Here is a 20,429-nt window from a genome sequence, read left to right on the forward strand (position 1 = left end):
TAATGCCTATGGCTGCCTTACATATGGCTCCCAATCAGAGACAATGAATGACAGCTGTCTCTGATTGAGAACCATTCAGGCAACCATAGACATACCTAGACACCTACACTCAACACAAACCCATACACTCTACTAAACCCCCTATACCATACAACCACCCAAGACGAGACAAATGCAGACAAACATCCCCCCTGTCACACCCTGACCTAACCAAAATATTACAGAAAAACAAAGACAACTAAGGCCAGGGCGTGACACATACTAATCAGCTACCAATTGATTTAGCTGCTATTTATTAAATTTTTTATAAAAATTACACATCAAATAGCCTAACATTGAGGAAAAAATAAGTCTGCTTGAGGATAAATTCAGTCACTATTTATTGTTGAAGTCCATGGGTTTTGTCTGGCTAATAGCCTACACAAATGGGCAGCAATATTCAAGGTCAATTAAATTAAATTCAACTTGAAAGACTCCCCTGGTCTACTGAAGTTCTCCTTTCTTTAATGAGAGGCTCAATTAAAGATGTTGCAGAACTACTGTATTTGAAGTTTCCCTGATGTTACTACGGCAATCAAGCTGTTTTTACCATCCCTATAAATGTTGCTTCTGCTGAGAGATTGTTTTCTAAACGAAAACTCATAAAGAACTAGGCTACCTAAGAATCATTAGGCTCTCTGAAGATCGGGAGCCATGCGTCCTCCGAAACAAGACCCTGCCAAGCCACACTTTTTCTTGACACACTGCTCGCTAAACCCGGAAGCCAGCCGCACCAATGTGTCAGAGGAAACACTGTCCAACTGGTGACCGTGTCAGTGTGCATGCTCCCGGCCTGCCACAGGAGTTGCTAGAGCGCAATGGAACAAGGACAAACCCTTTCCTAACCCGGACGACGCTGGGCCAATTGTGCACCGCCTCATGGGTCTCCCAGTCGCGGACGGCTGCGTCACAGCCCATAATTGAACCCTGATCTGTAGTGTAGCCTCTACCACTGCGATGCAGTGCCTTAGACTGCTATGCCAGACTGGAGGCCTGCAAAATTATTTCTATGAAAAAATAAACATCGATGACAGGCACATGGGCCCCCAGCGCTCGTGGGGGCTGTGGGGGTGTCCGTTACGCCAGTGTCTTTCACACATTACTGAGCTCATCGCCACTGGCTTTGATAAGGCACGTTTCACATGACTTCTTCCAGTATGGGGGGTCACTAAATACAGGTTTGAGCTGGCCCAACAACAATCAGAAAAGAACAGTAATACCTACTGTAGCCATGACCCCAAAGGGTTACTCTAGTAGCTATGACCCAACCACTCTCCCCGGTTGTTGACCGTAGAGAAAGAGAAGAAAAAATGAAAGAAAGAGAAATTAAAAAAAAACATATAGCTCTTTAGCACTGTAAGTTTGATGCACATGGAATACAAAATGTTTAGTAAACCTCAAGCATTCTTTGGCCTATTACTGTACTTTCAGTGGCGGGAAGGGATACATTTTGAAAAGAGTAAATTAAAGGGAGGAGAATAAAGGATGTTAAAGGACAGAGATGAAAGCGAGGGAACCGACTTGTGGGGGAATGTTTATGGCCTTGATTTCATCTTAAAATGTGTTTCGTTATGGAGGAGATGAGGCAGACATACCGGATCAGCAGTTTGGTTTCTCAGTCTCTTGTGCTACACTTTTTGCTGAGCACACATCCAATCCCTCAGTGAGTGAGAGGGATTTAGCTTCAGTTCAGTTCTCACAGGAGAACTCAGATCCAGCTGTTGAATGTCTACGTTTTGAGACTTTTTACTCATACGTTCTGGTCCCAGTTGTTGGTTTGGATGTATGGTTTGGTTAGAAAGTTACCATACCAGGAGTTTCAGGTGTACCGTGCGCCACAGACATCCTTTTGTAGGGAGGATAAATACTTTTGTTAATCCACTCTTGTGCTGGCGGTACTGCACTCAAGATGTTCATGTATCTGACGTACAGAAGGTTATAGCTGTGGTTAATATAGATAAGCTGGAAGTTATTATTGTCAGCATCTTATAGAATATTGAAAACAATGGGGGTTAATTTGCCCTTTTTGAAAAAAGAAAATCATGACAAAACAATGTATGCAAGACTAGACTACTTAGCAAACAAACAAAATACGTCAGCCTAGGTTGTATTAGTCTGCACATTGTAATGAGCTGGGATGCTACCTGATAAACATTTATGAATGCCTGGCTGACTGATTCTGTTGTTGCTGTCACAGAGCAGTGATAAGAAGCCCAGTGCACAGCCATTGGTGTTATGTATGTGTGTCTCTCTTGCTCAGTGGACAGTCACACTCTCTGAGCACTCATAAACATCCTTAATCTTTTGGGACTTTTGTTGTTTTACTTAATTTGACTGAGGCAGCTGTGTGGGTAGGAACCTTATGAATAGCATTACGAGTATCGAAATTGAAGACCAATAAATCAAAATGCAATATGAAGCTGCCAGACAGGGCTTTTGGACCAAAACCATGAGGGAAATTAGGTTTTATGGGAACAATCAGCCACCTTGGCTTAGTATTTGTCAAAGCAGATGGAGGGATTGGAAAATTGATGGTCCTCTCGCAACACCCACACAAACCTAGACACACATACCTAGACACAGACATAGACACACGTAGCGGTGCACAAAAACATGCATCAACATGGCCCCTGTGTATCTGCTTCCTCTGTCTTTGCTTGCTTCATGTCAATTGATGCATACCCAAAGAGGTACATTATTCATTATTAATGCTTAGCTGAATATATTGCAATTCATCATGTTTCTCATGTATGTGTTTTACCATGAGCAACCCAGCAGGATTGAGCTCTACACAACATCCATAACATTTTGTATTCAAAAGAACTCTTTCAAGTGCTCATATACAGTACTAACCTTCTGTCAGAAAACATTGCTAACCATCTCCTTATAGCTAGCAGCTGTTGATGCACGTTTTGCTATTTTCCACGCTAATAATCCTGCAGAGGAATTGCACTAGAGTAGCTATAATATACACATAGCATCATATGCCTCTTATCTGTCTGTGCACTTGAAATTGCTAGCTCAACTATTGGTCCTGACAGGAATGTATGACAACATCAAACGGTTTGGAAATCATGCACAGAAAGCCTGTAGCTCTTCTCTTTAGATTTATCAGAAGAATTCCAATGTGAAGAAGAATGATTTCTACATTGTTGTAGCTTGTGATGCTCTCAATCTGTTTATTACCACACAGTGAAATCATAATCTAGTGCCATTTTTCAGTTTCACTAGAATCCAGAGCTCCAGAATCAGGCAGATATGGCAACAGCAAATGAAGACGGTAGGTTATGTGATAGGTTCCCCACAGCACCTGCACACCACATCTGGGCCGGCTAAATTAAAGCATTTCTTCACTATTACAATCCAAATTGTAGTTTGCTGTTGTTACATTGTGTTTCTCAGAGCCCGTAGCACAGCTGTTACTGCCTAGTCAGATGGGATAAGGCAATATGGCACCAGTCACTGATGCAATTGTGGTTCACTCTATAGCTATTCCCAGACAGGCAGTAGCTGGCTCACTGGCTCCATGCTCCACACAGTGCCCAGGGTGAGTGGTGGTAGTGGGGTTGGGTAATGGGGATAGGGCGGGGAGTTGGTATGGAGTACCCATCTGTGAGCAGCTGGAGAGGGAAAATGGGCGTTGGGATGTCAGGATTATGCCCTGTCATCCAACCTTCAGCTCTTATTTACCAGACCCTCCGTCAGCCAATGGCAGGCATCAGAGTGATTCATGTGTGCCTGTTAGGGAGCTGGCATTGCAGTTCCAAGCTGGAACACACATGTGCCACATGTACCCTTGTATTCTACTTCCTCCCCCTCCTCCACCAGAGAGAAAAAAAGGCAAACACAGCAGTATACTACTCCGTCATCATGCCTGGAGGCTGAATCTCTCTCTTGCTCCCCTGAAAGTCACAGCACATGGACACTCCATTTGTTGCCGTTTGTCAATTTGCGAAAGAAGCCGGGCATGCGGTTGACTTTCAGCAAATGGAGTCCCTGGTGACCCCTTGGTTGGTCCATGTCCTTTCTCTCACCCAGAGTGCACATCACATGTGACGCTCATGCCGATTGCCTAGCATGCAAGCATTTCTCCATCGCTTTGTCCATCTCCATCACTTAGTGGCGTTCAGCCTCATCCTTAGAGAAATCTGACCAAGGTCTTAATGTACTTATTCCATTTACATCTCTCTGTCCTCAGTGGTTGATGATGACCCACAACTTACCGTTGCTGACATCACACGTCAGTTCAGTTTACTAAAACGATTTGGCATTTGTCCTGAGATCCTCAAAAGGTTCTACAGCTGCAACATCGAGAGCATCCTGACTGGTTGCATCACTGCCTGGTACGGCAATTGCTCTGCCTCTGACCGCAAGGCACTACAGAGGGTAGTGCGTATGGCCCAGTACATCACTGGGGCTAAGCTGCCTGCCATCCAAGACCTCTACACCAGGCGGTGTCAGAGGAAGGCCCTAAATATTGTCAAAGACCCCAGCCACCCCAGTCATAGACTGTTCTCTCTACTACTGCATGGCAAGCGGTACCGGAGTGCCAAGTCTAGGACAAAAAGGCTTCTCAACAGTTTTTACCCCCAAGCCATAAGACTCCTGAACAGGTAATCAAATGGCTACCCGGACTATTTGCATTGTTTGCCCCCCCCAACCCCTCTTTTTACGCTGCTGCTCTCTGTTTATCATATATGCATAGTCATTTTAACTATACATTCATGTACATACTACCTCAATTGAGCCGACCAACCAGTGCTCCCGCACATTGGCTAACCGGGCTATCTGCATTGTGTCCCACCACCCGCCAACCCCTCTTTTACGCTACTGCTACTCTCTGTTCATCATATATGCATAGTCACATTAACCATATCTACATTGCCAGCAGCATACCACCCTGCATACCACTGCTGGCTTGCTTCTGAAGCTAAGCAGGGTTGGTCCTGGTCAGTCCCTGGATGGGAGACCAGATGCTGCTGGAAGTGGTATTGGAGGGCCAGTAGGAGGCACTCTTTCCTCTGGTCTAATAAAATATCCCAATGCCCCAGGGCAGTGATTGGGGACACTGCCCTGTGTAGGGTGCCGTCTTTCGGATGGGACGTTAAACGGGTGTCCTGACTCTCTGAGGTCATTAAAGATCCCATGGCACTTATCGTAAGAGTAGGGGTGTTAACCCCGGTGTCCTGGCTAAATTCCCAATCTGGCCCTCAAACCATCATGGTCACCTAATAATCCCCAGTTTACAATTGGCTCATTCATCCCCCTCCTCTCCCCTGTAACTATTCCCCAGGTCGTTGCTGCAAATGAGAACGTGTTCTCAGTCAACTTACCTGGTAAAATAACGGTAAAATAAATAAAATAAAATAAAAACATATCTACATGTGCATACTACCTCAATCAGCCTGACTAACCGGTGTTTGTATGTAGCCTCGCTACTTTTATAGTCTTGCTACTGTATATAGCCTTTCTTTTTACTGTTGTTTAATTTCTTTACTTACATATTGTTCACCTAATACCTTTTTTGCACAATTGTTTAGAGCCTGTAAGTAAGCATTTCACTGTAAGGTCTGTTGTATTCAGCGCACGTGATAAATAAACGTTGATTTGAATTGATATGATGCTAATGCATGGCTCTGACTTTACACTCTGCTTGGTTTGTTACCATGACTTCCGTAGTTTCAGGACAGCTAGGAGCAATGATCTCCACACCACCCCAAGGTCAAGGGTCACCTCCAACCATCCACAGTCAGCAATACGGAGTCATTGGCTGTTTGTTTTGTCGACAGATCTAGAAAACATTACAGAAACCCAGTTTGGCTTCAGTTGTAAAAGCTGTACATAATGTCTACTGTATGAAATTATATTGAAGCCTAATATCTAAACTCTCTTGACTCATGTTATGTATTCCTGTAAGCTATATAGGGCCTGTTCCAAGGTCTGATGTTGTCGCTGGATCAAAGCTTAGTGGATATGAAAGCACACCACACTGTACATCATCTTAGGTGGAATGCAAAGTCAATCTTCTGAAAATGTTTTGCAGTAATTGATATGTATGCATTTGAATAAAACACTGCAAGCATTTTCTTCAATGTGTTCCTCAACTCCTTTGGAACTTTTATTTGAATTATTTATTTAACACCTACTGTACAGTCCAAGGACAGCTTAAGAATTTTAAACAGTGAGCACACTAGCATACTCTGTCAGGAAACATATTGAGTCACTTACATTAAGACACACATTAAAGTAGAAATAATGACTGTGTTTGTGTTTGTTCTGTATAGCAGATGTGTGTACATCTGTGTGAGTAATAGCTAATGTTTTCTCGGTACTGTATTATAGAACATGTATTGGCCCTTGAAAATAACACTCTGGCGACCTAGCTGAAATATACATGTTTTACCATTGTGTTTACTCTTCCCTGTGTGGATATGGAGAAATTTTCATATTAATTATTATCAGGTCAGGGCTAACCTCTCTCTGTTGATTATTTTATCTCAAATTACTTGAAGGGATTATTTCCACTCTCTTAATCAGTTTAACAATACGCTTACCAAAGTAAGCTACCAGGACAAGAAAGTGTATTTTCCATGTAAAAAAAATCGAACCTCTCTTTGCACTCTGAAGAACAAGTAAAGTATAGTACGTTTCTGACACTTACATTATGGAGTCAGCTCATCCAACCCCTCTCACCCCACAAACATTATGAGTTCATTGAGTTGCCTTATTGGATAAATATTTTATGGAAACCTCTTTTAAGATTTATTTCCTCCTCGATGTAAAGGAATAATGCATGTCAAATAGAATAGTTTTGAATGTACAACTTGTTGAATAGGTGTTTGTTGTAATAATTATTGAATAGCTTTAGGATCATTTTATAAAATGAAATCATCTGAGTGAGCATTTGTATTACTCTCAGTCCTCCAATGTCATAGGGACCAAACCTTTCAGACACAGAAGGCAGACCGCTGTTGGGGACTAGGAGTGAATAGCTCATCTTGTTCAGGACTTATATTGCATCTTGTGTCATCGTCAATGTGTCAGCCTCAGACAATAGCCTCTGAGTGCCTTTGGGCTGGTATAAATATACTTTACAATTTAAAAAATATTTATTGTCATCTATTTACAGGCCCTATCCTGTAAGCAAAAAGGCATATCACACAGAGTTAGTCAACTGACAGTCCAGTACAACATTGGTGCCCAAAGACCCATAAAAGAATGCACAACTCGTTGTACCTTGACCTTGACACGAATGGGGTATTGGAGACAACGACTTACAGTTTCACTTCTTTAAGCAAAAAACAAGAAACTGTGGTTGTAGTGGGCTAAGGAAGGAAAACACTGGACACTGGAAAGCCATTACCTTGTCTGATGAATCCCAGGTTCCTGCTGTTTCACACTGATGCAAGGACTAGGGTATGGAGAAAACCACATGAGTACATGCGTCCATCATGCCGCGTGTCAACATTGCAGGCTGGTGGTGATGGTGTGGGGTGTGTTTTCATGGCACACATTGGGCCCCTTGATAAAAGTGGAGGAACGTTTGGATACCACAGGATTGTCACGCCCTGATCTGTTTCACCTGTCTTTGTGATTGTCTCCACCCACCTCCAGGTGTCACCCATTTTCCCCATTAGTCCCTGGGTATTTATTCCGATGTTCCCTGTGTCGTGTCTTTGACTATGCCAGATTAATTGCTATGACATGCTATTCTATTAAATAATTTCTCCGTAATGAATATTACCTGATTGAACTAATCATGTAAATATATATTAACTAGAGAGGGACACCACGAAAGAATATTTATAGAGCTGTTATCTTTCGAATAAACTCTTAAAGATTTAGTAATATTTTACTAAATAGCCGTCACATTTTATTCAGTCTCATCTGAAAGTTGTAAGTCCTTGATTATCTGCAAGAATCCTGGCTAACAAGTTGAATCAGCAATGCAAAATTGGGTTTAATTATTTATTTACTAAATACCTAACTAATCACACAGAAACACACATACACAATTAAATCATAACTTGATCACAAATTACGTCATACAGAAAAACGTCCCTAGCGGGCAGAATCGATATGACAGCTTGTTACACAAAGGAAAGGGGGGGAGTCCTAGTGAAAGCGCGGGAGACTTGAGCATAGGCGAGCTGTGCTATCGTAAATCTTATCTTATGCATTCTAAATTACCGCCATTTGAAGAGGAAAATGCAATGAATATTTACTCTGAGCTGCGCTAGGTTGGTGGTAGATGGCCCGTGTCGCCAACCCGAGTCCTCTGTCCTTTGAAGAATGTCTCTGGTAGTCACGGGAACACGTTGTGTGTATTAGACGGGATACTTGGACTGTCCTTCCGAACCTGCGTTTAGCTGTTGCTAACTCCAAGGCTAGGAGATTTCACTTCTGTAGTGAATATGAGTTAAAAGTTCATACCATTCACAATCAAAGTCCATGCTGATGTTGGCTTCATCTATAGTGATTATCTGTACCATTCTGACACTGGATCGTCATCCTAGCATACCCGGAACAGGAAGTTATATTCTTGTCTATGGCTTTATATAGTGGAGGGAGAGGGGTGTGTCTGAAAAGTCTATTACCCAGGTCTCTTCACAGGGGCGGGCCCCTGGTTGAGCAGAAGCCAAATTTATGAAAACACAGATCTCTCATTTGGAAGGTAAAGTTACATTTCATCTCTTCACAAACAATGTCATATTCAAACATTTGAATTAAACAACAATTCCATGTGAATCCGATACCTCTGACGTTTAGACTTTTCACAGTAGCGTTTATGTCATTCTATCATTGATGAGAATGTGTCAGAGGGCAACCGAACTGACATAATATACCTTAAGTACCACCGCATATGTACAGTTGGTTGGATTACCAGAATATAGTTCATTTCCCCCAACTTCTGATGTTACCCAGAATCTCTATGTTAACCCATGGGTTTCCTTATGTCACATCAGTTATAGTGGGGAGAGAGAAGAAGGGGGAAAGAGGTATTTATGACTGTCGTAAACCTACCCCCAACCCAACGTCATGACACCTGTTTGTCTGTTGCCAATTCGTCTTGTCAAGTCAACCAGCGGGTTTTTCCTTGCTCCTGCTTTTTCTTATCTCTCTTTTGCTAGTCCTCCCGGTTTTGACCCTTGCCTGCCTTGACTCTGAACCCGCCTGTCTGACCATACTGCCTGCCTTGACCTCGAGCCTGCCTGCCACTCTGTACCTCCTGGACTCTGACCTTGTTATGATATTTTGCCTGTCCACAACCATTCTCTTGCCTGCCCCTTGGATTATAATAAATATCAGAGACTCTAACCATCTGCCTCCCGTGTCTGCATCTGGGTCTCGCCCTGTGCCCTTATAAGGACATCTGAACATAATTGCCAATCAGGTACATCCCTTCATGGCAGCAGTGGAATATTTCAGCAGGATAATGCCCCATGCCGCAAGGCTAGGATTGTCCAGGAATGGTTCCATGAACATGACAGTGAATTCAGCTTACTGCAGTGGCCTGCCCAGTCACCAGAACTCAATCCAACTGAGCATCTGTGGGATGAGATGAAACGAGCTATTCGGAGTTGTCCACTACCAGCCAATTTGACACAACTGTGGGAAGCACCGAAATCAACATGGGCCAGCATCCCTGTGGGACGCTTTCGACATCTTGTGGAGTCCATGCCCTGAAGAATTGAGGCTGTTCGAAAGGCAAAAGGGGGTGCAGCTCAATATTAGGAAGTGGTTCCTAATGTTTTGTACACTCACTGTATTATTAATTTGTATGGAGAGGTAGATGTAAAGCAGAATGCCAAAAGACATCTGTCGAGCATCCTGAAGGTGGATATGACAGGTGAAGCTCCCTTCTAAAGGAAAGTAGTTCTTCTGTTGAGGTTTTCAGTGTTTTGTCAATACCCCTGGATCAGCCAAATCATAGATGCCCATACAATGATGCAATCATCTCGTAACCTTTATCTAATGCTTGTAAATGTGTGTGTGATCACAACTTTTTGAAGTTAATGTCAAATGTTGCTGCTTGCAGTAACTGATGTCAAACTGCAATGATGATATCCTAAAAGCAGGTCTTACCTAGAGCATGTTTGTCAGTGAGAGTTGGTTATCAGCTTCTGGCCTCTGTTAATCCCACACACACAGTAGGACATTAGGGTTTCAATCATGTAGCCTCTGGCTCAAACAGCAGAGATTACATGGGTGTGTCTGGGGGGGGAGAGGAGGATATACTCAGGTAACTGATGGTAAGGGGATGGAGGGACTGAGCCTCACTCTACATTTGTCACTAGATTTCCTCACAAACACCCCCTCCTACCCCTCATTCCCACCCCCACCTGGTTTTTCATTCCATTTATGTTCAGGCAGCAGCTTATGACAGTCCGTTACCGCCCCTTCTTTAGAAGCACTTGTATGCTTGCTGTGTTCGTTTCCACGGAAGCGAAAGGACAGTTGGAAATCGGAAGGTGCAGGACGCACATTGACTTAATTTACATTTTGCTGCATGAAGATTTACGTTGCAGCAGAGCTAATTAATTGGATTCGTGGAGAGACTAGATTGTGTGCCACAGACAAAACATGCCCTCCAATGAACCAGTACAGATAATCCAGGTTAGGCACCCACCTGCTTAGCTAGAGCTGGTGGTAAAGTTTTTAGCAGCTTCACTGTAACTTATGAGGATGGTGTCCCAATGGGAAAAGCAGGAACGTAGACCACATGTTCACCAGGCAGACACCCCTAAAAAAAGAGGCATAAAATAAAGTACAGTACGACCTCTGAAAGCTACTAAACTGCAGTTTTATTTATCACTGGACATTAATGACTTCCCAAAGGCGAGTCATCCACGATAAGATATGTGGATAGTGTTTGCTATATAATGTGTAAATTGTAGTAATATTTCCCAGTGGTAAAATGGGGCAGAGAACAGTGTTTAGCCCGTGAATAAGACCGCTTTAGAGTCCAGGGGACACATGAACAGTTTATCAAGACAACAGAAGCATAATGTTTTGACAACTAAAGCATAACCTAATCACCACCTAATCATCTATTCCAGTCTCATCTGGGTGTTAATGTGATTCATCACATAAGCATGGCAGTGAGCGTTGTTTTTAGCATCAACACCAACCCTTGAATGAATTATGGGAAAACCCTGCTGATGATGTTCTGAGGAATGGGAGGAGAGAGAGAGAGACCAATAATAAGGTTGTGTCAGGATCTTAATCTCATCTGCATGCAAATGTATTCCAGTTTAGCTTCTAATTTATTCATCCAAATGCAACTTCAAGAATTTATCCCTCATCTTTTCCTATCAACATAATTCTCAGACGAGATTGGAGAAACACACAGGAATGTACACCTCACCACCAAGATGACAAGTTTGTGCTGAAGTTCTCTCCCAGCCGAGGAAAATAAGGAAACAACATGGGGATCTTTTTTAGCTCAAATGTGAGGATGAGTAGCAACGTGGTTGAGTATAGGGCTGTGTAATTGCTTCATATTTAATATGATGAACATGAGGCAAGGTTGGTGAGAGCTTGCCACAGACGAGTGGAGGAGCGGTTGCGTGCCCCGTGCTGCCTAGTACTCCTGCTTTTATCTTCATTGGGCTGTTTCCGGTATGCACTTCTCGTGTTTGCTTCACTGGTGCATAAAACTTGTCACCAACTGAATGTGGCCAAGCACTCTCAGCAAATCTACTAATACAACACCTCGGAAACAATCCCTGTCACATTTGTGGTCGCCTGGGGGAGAAATCAACTCATGTAAGAGCCCTGCTACATGTTGTCCACTGGCCAAAGGTACTGTCAATGTCATTTGAAGTAGCGGAAGTGTTATAACTTTGAAATCGGCAAAAATATACAGTATTTGGTGTCTTTGGTATGTTGTTGCTACGATTCAGTGCTCCCGAGTGGAGCAGCGGTCTAAAGCACTGCATCTCGGTGCAGGAGGTGACACTAAAGTCCCTGATTCAAATCCAGACTGAATCACATCCGGCTGTAATTGGGCGGCACACAATTCGCGCAGCGTCGTCCGGGGTAGGCAGTCATTGTAAATAAGAATTTGTTCTTAGCTGACTTGCCTAGTTAAAATGAAATGTATAATTCTTAAAAGTTAAATATTGATTTTGTGTTGTGCTTATCGTTCCAATGCTGGATGGAGCCAGTCATTCGATTAGTGTTTGTGGTGTAGATTGTTGGGTATCCTAATTTGGTTGGCCAGATGAATGGTAAGCAGTCTCTAAAAGGCTGTCAGGGCCACCAGCCCCTCCAGGCCTTCAGCAACGCATGAGGACAGGGGCTACCTTCCAGATGGCACCCTATTCACTATATAGTATACTACTTTTGACCAGGACCGATAAGGTATGCACACAGAGACGCAGTAATGGAGAGAGAAAACATGGGAGCCAATTACATCCACTGCAGTTAACCTACTAAGCATTCACGGACATTTCAAATAATGTCCCGTCTGTAGATGTCTTATTTAATATACTCTTTGAAGAGGTAGGGTTTCAGATGTTTTTGGAAGATGGCCAGGGAATCTGCTGTCCTAGCATCAGGGGGAAGCTGATTCTATCATTGGGGTGCCAGGACAGAGAATAGCTTTGATTGGGCTGAGTGGGAGCTGACCTGTCATGAAGGGGGGGGGGGGGTCGCAATGGAGGAGCGGGGTGACATGAGAGAACTTGGGAAGGTTGAACACCAGGCATGCTTCGGCATTCTGGATAGTTGTTGGGGTTTGATGACACAAGCGGGGAGCCCAGCCAACAGAGAGTTGCAGTCGTCCAGACGGGATATGAGGAGTGCCTGTATTAGGACCTGCGCTGCTTCCTATGTGAGGAAAGGTCGTACTCTAAGGATGTTATAGAGCATGAACCTGCAGGAACAAGTCACTGCTTTGATGTTTGCAGAGAACAACAGGGTGTTGTCCAGGGTCACGCCAAGGTTGTTTGTGCTCTGGGAGGGGGACACCGTGGAGTTGTCAACCGTGATGGAGAGGTCAAAAAGCGGGCAGGCCTTCGCTGCTCTTTCTTGTCAAGGTTGAGCTCGAGGTGGTGGGCCAACATCCAAGCTGAGATATCTGGCAGGCATGCAGAGATGCATGTCGCCACCTGGGTGTCAGAAGTGGTAGTCAGAAAAGAAGTTGAGTGTCATCTGAATCTCAATTATAGGAGAGCCCATGAGAGGCTTTGATGGAGACAAGTGACTTGGTGTATAGAGGAAAGAGGAGAGGGCTTAGAACCGAGCGCTGGGGGACACCAGTAGTGAGAGCATGTGGTGCAGACAGATTCTCTCCATGCAACCTGGTAAGAGCGACTTGCCAGGTAGGATGCAATCCTAGGTTAAGACTCCCAGCCCTGAGAGGGTGCAGATGAGGATCTGATGGTTCACAGTATCAAAAGCAGCGGATAGATCTAGGAGAATGAGAACAAAAGAGAGAGAGTCAGCTTTGGCAGAGCAGAGAGCTTCTGTGACAGAGGAGAGCAGTCTCAGTTGAGTGACCCGGCTTGAAGCCTGACTGGTTAGGGTCAAGAAGATTGTTCTGAGAGAGATAACGAGAGAGTTTGCCAGAGACAGCACGCTCAAGTGTTTTAGAAATAAAATAAATAAGGGATACCAGTCTGTAGTTTTTGACATCAGAGGGGTTGAGTGTTGGTTTCTTGAGGAGGGGAGCAACTCTGGAGATTTTGAAGTCAGGGGGGACACAGCCAGTGGTCAGGATGAGTTGATGTGGGAAGTCAGGAATGGGAGAAGGTCCCCAGAAATAGTTTGTGTCATCCAGACCATGCCTGCCAGACTAGTGATGTCCAGCCACCCGACAACCTGCCCCCTTCTTCCCTTCTCCAAACTATTTCTGGGGACCTTCTCCCATTCCTGACTTCCCACATCAGCTCATCCTGACCACTGGCTGTGTCCCCCCTAGTTCTGTGTGAGTGGGACCAGTGGACTCAGTAGGCTGAGTGAATAAGGAGTGGATGTCATCAACTTTTTTTTCAAAGTTGTCTGCAGAGTGAGAGGAGGGAGGAGGTGGAGGATTAAGGAGAGAGGAGAAGTTGGAGGCAGAGGCTTTGAATTTAGAGTGATAGAAAGTGGCTTTAGCTTCAGATACAGAAGAAGAGGAGGGAGTGGAAGGATGATACTGTGTCCCCTGGAAGTTTAGTTTTCCTCCATTTTTGCTTAGCTGCCCACAACCCTGTTCTGTGAGCATGCAGTGAGTCACATAGCCACGGAGCAGGAGGGAGGGTCGAGCCAGCCAGGAGGAAAGGGGACAGTGGAAGTCAAAGGAGGCGGAAAGCGAGAAGAGTAGGGTCGAAGAGTCAGGAGACAGGAAGGAGAATGATTTAGCAGAAAGAAGAGATGATAGGATAAAAGAGGGGAGAATAGTGGGAGAGAGAGAGTGAAGATTCTGTGACCATCTGGGAAGGGTTGGAGGAGAGAGGGAGAGAAAAATAAATAAAGTAGTGAACAGAGACCTGTAGGGGGGGTTGCAGGGAGATTAGTAGGCGAACAGCCTCTAGTAAAGATGAGTTTATTGCCTGCCTTGTGAGTGGGAAGGGACTGGGAAAGGGTGAGGTCAAAAGAGTCAAAGAGAGGGGAAAAAAGAGGTGGAAAGAAATTAGTCCAAGTCATTTGTCGGGGGGGGGGGGTTGTAGTTGCCCAGTACAATGAGTGGTGAGCCATCGTCGAGAAATTAGCATATCAAGGTGTCAAGCTCATTGAGGAACTCCCCAAGGGCACCTGGTGGGCGATAGATGACAACAATGTTAAGCTTGAGTGGACAAGTGACAGTGACAGCGACAGCTTGGAATTCAAATGAGGAGATGGACAGATGAGAGAGGGGCAAAAGAGAAATTCTCCATTTAGGAGAAAGGAGACCATTACTGTACCAGCACTCATGAAAAGGGGACCTTTGATGAAGTGCTGGTTATTCTTACCACAAAGTACAATGTAAGGTATACAGTATATTGCATTCTATTGAATTTAATTAAGGGCAACTTAAGAGGGAACTTTGCTTTTCCGGTGTGTTAACTTCCTAAGGTCCATTTAGCAATGTGATGATTTCGGAGGACTATATAACCTGTCAACACTAATCATGTTTGTCTTTTCTGGTCACATTCTATTCAGAGTGAGTCATTCCTCTAAGAACTTTCGTTTTCAGGTGCGCTTACTTTTCTCTCCAAATCCCAGATGGTTGTGCAATAAACCAAAGCCAGAGCTAGAGTCAGAGAATCAGGAAGGTAAGAGACCTTGTATCGAGTTCATGCAATGTGATTAAAGACAATGAATTATCCATGTGTACAAAGAGACACAATACATAAGGATTTAATCCTAGGAATGGGACAAAGTCTAAGACCCAGCTAATGGAATATATTGTCTGCTCTATTTTGTCAGGAGAGTCAACAGGCTCTTTATAGTGAGTCCTTATTTCATGGTGCTAAAGTCTTGCACCAGCAGTCAGAGTCATGCAGAGGAGCCATAGCACAGAGTCATGCAAGCACAGTCACAAACTCATTACATAATTGGTCAAGCAATATTGATGACATGGTCATTGTCTGAACAATATTAGACCTTGAAGCTCATGAATTGTGGAAATTGTTTTTCCTTTTTTAAAATGTTTTTCAACCCCGTAGCTTCAAGGCAAACTTCTTATTACCATAGCAAAGTATCCGTTGTGTATACATTGGCTTTCAAGCCTGGCAAATTATTTGAGTTGCTGAGCATCACTTTTGAGCTAAAGAGATGCAGAAATACTGTACTTCCGGTCACAATACTAGGTGTTCTCAAGATTGACCTTTGAGACCCAATCTATAAAAATAAAGTCGATAAAAAATCCAAGGCCTCGAAATCAGATAACTTTCATGTATTTTTAACTGTTTGGTCAAAATACACAGTAGTTGCCCTACATGTGACCAATAATTTTGATCTTCCAGGTAAAATGTTGTATTTTTTTACTTTATTTAACTAGGCAAGTCAGTTAAGAACAAATTCTTCTTTACAATGACGGCCAAAACCGGTCAAACCCAGATGACGCAGGGCCAATTGTGCGCCGCCCTATGGGATACAGCCTGGATTCAAACCAGGGTGTTTGTAGTGACGCCTCTAGCTCTGAGATGCAGTTAGACCGCTGCTCCACTCGGGTGGATATCCCTGAAAACTTACTGATGCACCGTAGGGGTCCAGGGCCCCCTGGCTGATTGCTACACTATACTATTTTCTACATCTCTAGAATTGAGGAGTCTTTAATTGCCTCAAAAGAGGCAGAGCTCCTCAAACTACTGGGAAACATCTGTGTGGTAGTATATAACACTGCACTGCCTAATTAACATGAAGACACGGCTCTATATAAATCTCATGGCTCATTTCCTGTGAAACATTCTGATTCTCTGTGGGCTGTGACATGTGGGTAAGGTTATGGCTTGTTCAACATTGCAGCCGACAGTTTTTTTGTCTTTTTATTTCACCTTTAACCAGGTAGGCTAGTTGAGAACAAGTTCTCATTTACAACTGGGACCTGGCCAAGATAAAGCAAAGCAGTGCGACACAAACAACAACACAGAGTTACACATGGAATAAACAAACATACAGTCAATAACACAATAGAAAAAGTCTATATACATTGTGTGCAAATGAGGTAAGATAAGAGAGGTAAGGCAATAAATAGAATCAAAATAATTACAATTTAGCAGCGAAAAATAAAATAACAGCATGGGGATGAGGTAGTTGGTTGGGCTATTTACAGATGGGCTATGTACAGGTGCAGTGATCTGTGAGCTGCTCTGACAGCTGGTGCTTAAAGTTAGTGAGGGAGATATGAGTCTCCAGCTTCAGTGATTTTTACAATTCGTTCCAGTCATTGACAGCAGAGAACTGGAAGGAAAGGCAGCCAAAGGAGGTGTTGACTTTGTGGGTGATCAGTGAAATATACCTGCTGGAGCACGTGCTGCTATGGTGACCAGTGAGCTGAGATAAGGCGGGGCTTTACCTAGCAAAGACTTGTAGATGACCTGGAGCCAGTGGGTTTGGCGACGAATATGAAGCGAGGGCCAGCCAACGAGAGCATACAGGTCGGAGTGGTGGGTAGTGTATGGGGCTTTGGTGACAAAATAGATAGACTGCATCCATGTTAAGCATGTCCCAGCTTAGGTCACCTAACAGCACGAGCTCTGAAAATAGATGGGGGGCAATCAATTCACATATGGTGTCCGGGGGGCAGAAGGTGGTCTATAGCAAGCGCAACGGAGAGAGACTTGTTTCTGGAAAGGTGGATTTTTAAAAGTAGAAGCTCAAACTGTTTGGGCACAGACCTGGATAGTAAGACAGAACGCTGCAGGCTATCTCTGCAGTAGATTGCAACTCCGCCCCCTTTGGCAGTTCTATCTTGTCGGAAAATGTTATAGGTAGGGATGGAAATTTCAAGGTTTTTGGTGGCCTTCTTAAGCCAGGATTCAGACACGGCTAGGACATCTGGGTTGGCAGAGTGTGCTAGAGCAGTGAATAAAACAAACTTAGGGAGGAGGCTTCTAATGTTAACATGCATGAAACCAAGGCTTTTACGGTTACAGAAGTCAACAAATGAGAGCTCCTGGGGAATGGGAGTGGAGCTAGGCACTGCAGGGCCTGGATTAACCTCTACATCACCAGAGGAACAGAGGAAGAGTAGGATAAGGGTACAGCTAAAGGCTATAAGAACTGGTCGTCTAGTACGTTCGGAACAGAGAGGTCAAAGAGCAGGTTTCTGGGCGCGGTAGAATAGATTCAAGGCATACTGTACAGACAATGGTATGGTAGGAAGTGAATACAGTGGAGGCAAACCTAGGCGTTGAGTGACGATGAGAGAGGTATTTTCTCTTGAGACATCATTTAAACCAGGTGAGGTCACCGCATGTGTGGGAGGTGGAATAAAAGGTTTAGTTAAGGCATTTTGAGCAGGGCTAGAGTTTCTACAGTGAAATAAGACAATAATCACTAACCAAAACAGCAATGGACAATGCATATTGGCATTAGAGAAAGGCATGCGTAGCCAAGTGATCATAGGGTCCAGTGAGTAGACACGGCGATTCAGACAGCTAGCGGGCCGGGGATAGCAGGCTAGCATAAGGGCCTTAGATGGACGTTGCAATGGAAGAAGTCTGTTGTAGTCCCCTCGTGCAGTTACGTCAGCAGACCAGTCGTGATGGATCAGCAGGGTTCCGTGTAGTAAAAGGGTCCAGGCCAATTGGCAAAATAGGTATAGTATTCCAAGAAATTGGCTGATGGACCTCTTCAGCTAACAGTCCGATATGCTCTAGACAGCTACTGCGCCGCGGCTAGCAGGCTAGCAGATGGGCATTCAGGGGACGTCGCGATAGAGGAGCATGTTGAAAAAAACCCTCGGGCATATTACATATATATTACTACGTCGGTAGTCCAGTCATGATGAATCAGCGGGGCTCCGTATCGGAAGTAAAAGGGTCCAGGCCAATTGGCAAAATAGGTATTGTAGCCCAAGGAGTGGCTGATGGACCTCTTCAGCTTGCCGGGAGACGGGCCTAGCATAGGCTAGCTCCAGGCTAATTGGTGCTTGCTTCGGTACGGAAACGTTAGCCAGGAGTAGCCTCTCGGATAGCAGCTAGCTAGCTGCGATGATCCAGGTGAAAAGGTTCAGAGCTTGCGGTAGAAATACGGAGATATGGAGAAAAATAAGTCCGATATGCTCTGGGTTGGATCGTGCTGAGCAGACTGGCAGGAGTTGTACGGGCTAAAGATTAGCTGATGACCGCTAGCAGTGGCTAGCTGACTTCTAGCAGATCCATACCACATTCTAGCAGATCCATACCACATTGGGTGAGCCGGGTTGCAGGAGAGTATGTTGAAGTTGAGGCAAAGACAAATATAAAAAATGTATGTGAATCAAAAATATATAAAAAGATATATACACGGGACATGACAAGACGACGACAAAGACACCTGACTGCTACACCATCTTGGATTCAGTATGTGAGGCTACTACAACTAGTCAGTAGTGCAGGCGACTTCTGACTGACTGTTCTACAAAGAACCTTGCATGATAAATAACTACTCATTATTATTTATAGATCAGTCAGTCACAATTTACCCATGTTCCATTTCGGTTTTGATCATCTTGTACACGGCCTATGTCTCTGAGATAAGTGCTCATTTTGACCCACTTTCTCGCTAGACTCTGACAGTACAATCAAACCACTCCAGACAGACAGGCTTGTTAGTTTGGGGATGCAATTCCTTGCAGGGAGAGTCTCAGAGATGGAAGTACCTTAGCACACAATAAGAGGTACGGAAAACATGGGTTTTCTCCACATTGATATATAATATGTATCCTCACACAATAGTTAGTCTCAATACTGAACTTGAAAGAAATGTGAAATAGTGTTGCTAGTGAACATAGTGCGCAGCGTTTGGCTGAGAGGAATATCAGTCTCACCATTTGAAATAACATAGATACATCTACAAAACTGGATAGTGTACACTCACCTTGTGTACAGGCTGACATCTATTTTGTATTGCTATTCATATTATTCATATTTTTATTTTGGTATTTTATTGGCTGACATGCATTACCATATTTCCCTTTGGCATGAGCATACATATGACCTGAAGAACTCCCAAGATTAGAATTCAGGAGCACAATCTTCCCTCACTTTTACTGGTCATCATAACGGTCTATCCATTCTATTTTGTTACAAAGTTCTGCTATTACCTTGTCTCTCACTAGAGGTCAGCAAATCTCACATTTTGTTGAGCTTCCACAGCAGGTTTTTGACTGGTTTTCATTGAGAAGGAATAGGGATGGGTGAATATCACAGGAGGTTGGTGGCAACTTAGTTGGGGAGGACGGGCTTGTGGTAATGGCTGGAGCGGAATAGGTGGAATGGTATCAAATACATCAAACATATAGTTTCCATTTGCTCCGTTCCGTCCATTATGATCAAATCAAATCAAATTGTATTGCTCACATACACATGGTTGGCAGATGTTGTTTTTCGAGTGTAGCGAAATGCTTGTGCTTCTAGTTCTGACAGTGCAGCAAAATCTAACAAGTAATCTAACAATTCCACAACAACTACCTAATACACACAAATCTAAGTAGGGATGCAATAAGAATATATACTGTACATATACATTTATGGATGAGCAATGACCGAGCAGCATAGGCAAGATGCAATAGATGGCATATACATATGGGATGAGTAATGCAAAATATGTAAACATTATTAACGTGGCATTATTAAAGTGACTAGTGGTCCATTTATTAAAGTGGCCAATGATATCAAGTCTGTATGTAGGCAGTAGCCTCTCTGTGTTAGACATGACTGTTTAACAGTCTGATGGCCTTGAGATGGAAGCTATTTCAGTCTCTCGTTCCCAGC

Source organism: Salvelinus fontinalis, chromosome 16 (assembly GCF_029448725.1).
Source record: "Salvelinus fontinalis isolate EN_2023a chromosome 16, ASM2944872v1, whole genome shotgun sequence".
Lineage (NCBI taxonomy): Eukaryota > Metazoa > Chordata > Actinopteri > Salmoniformes > Salmonidae > Salvelinus > Salvelinus fontinalis.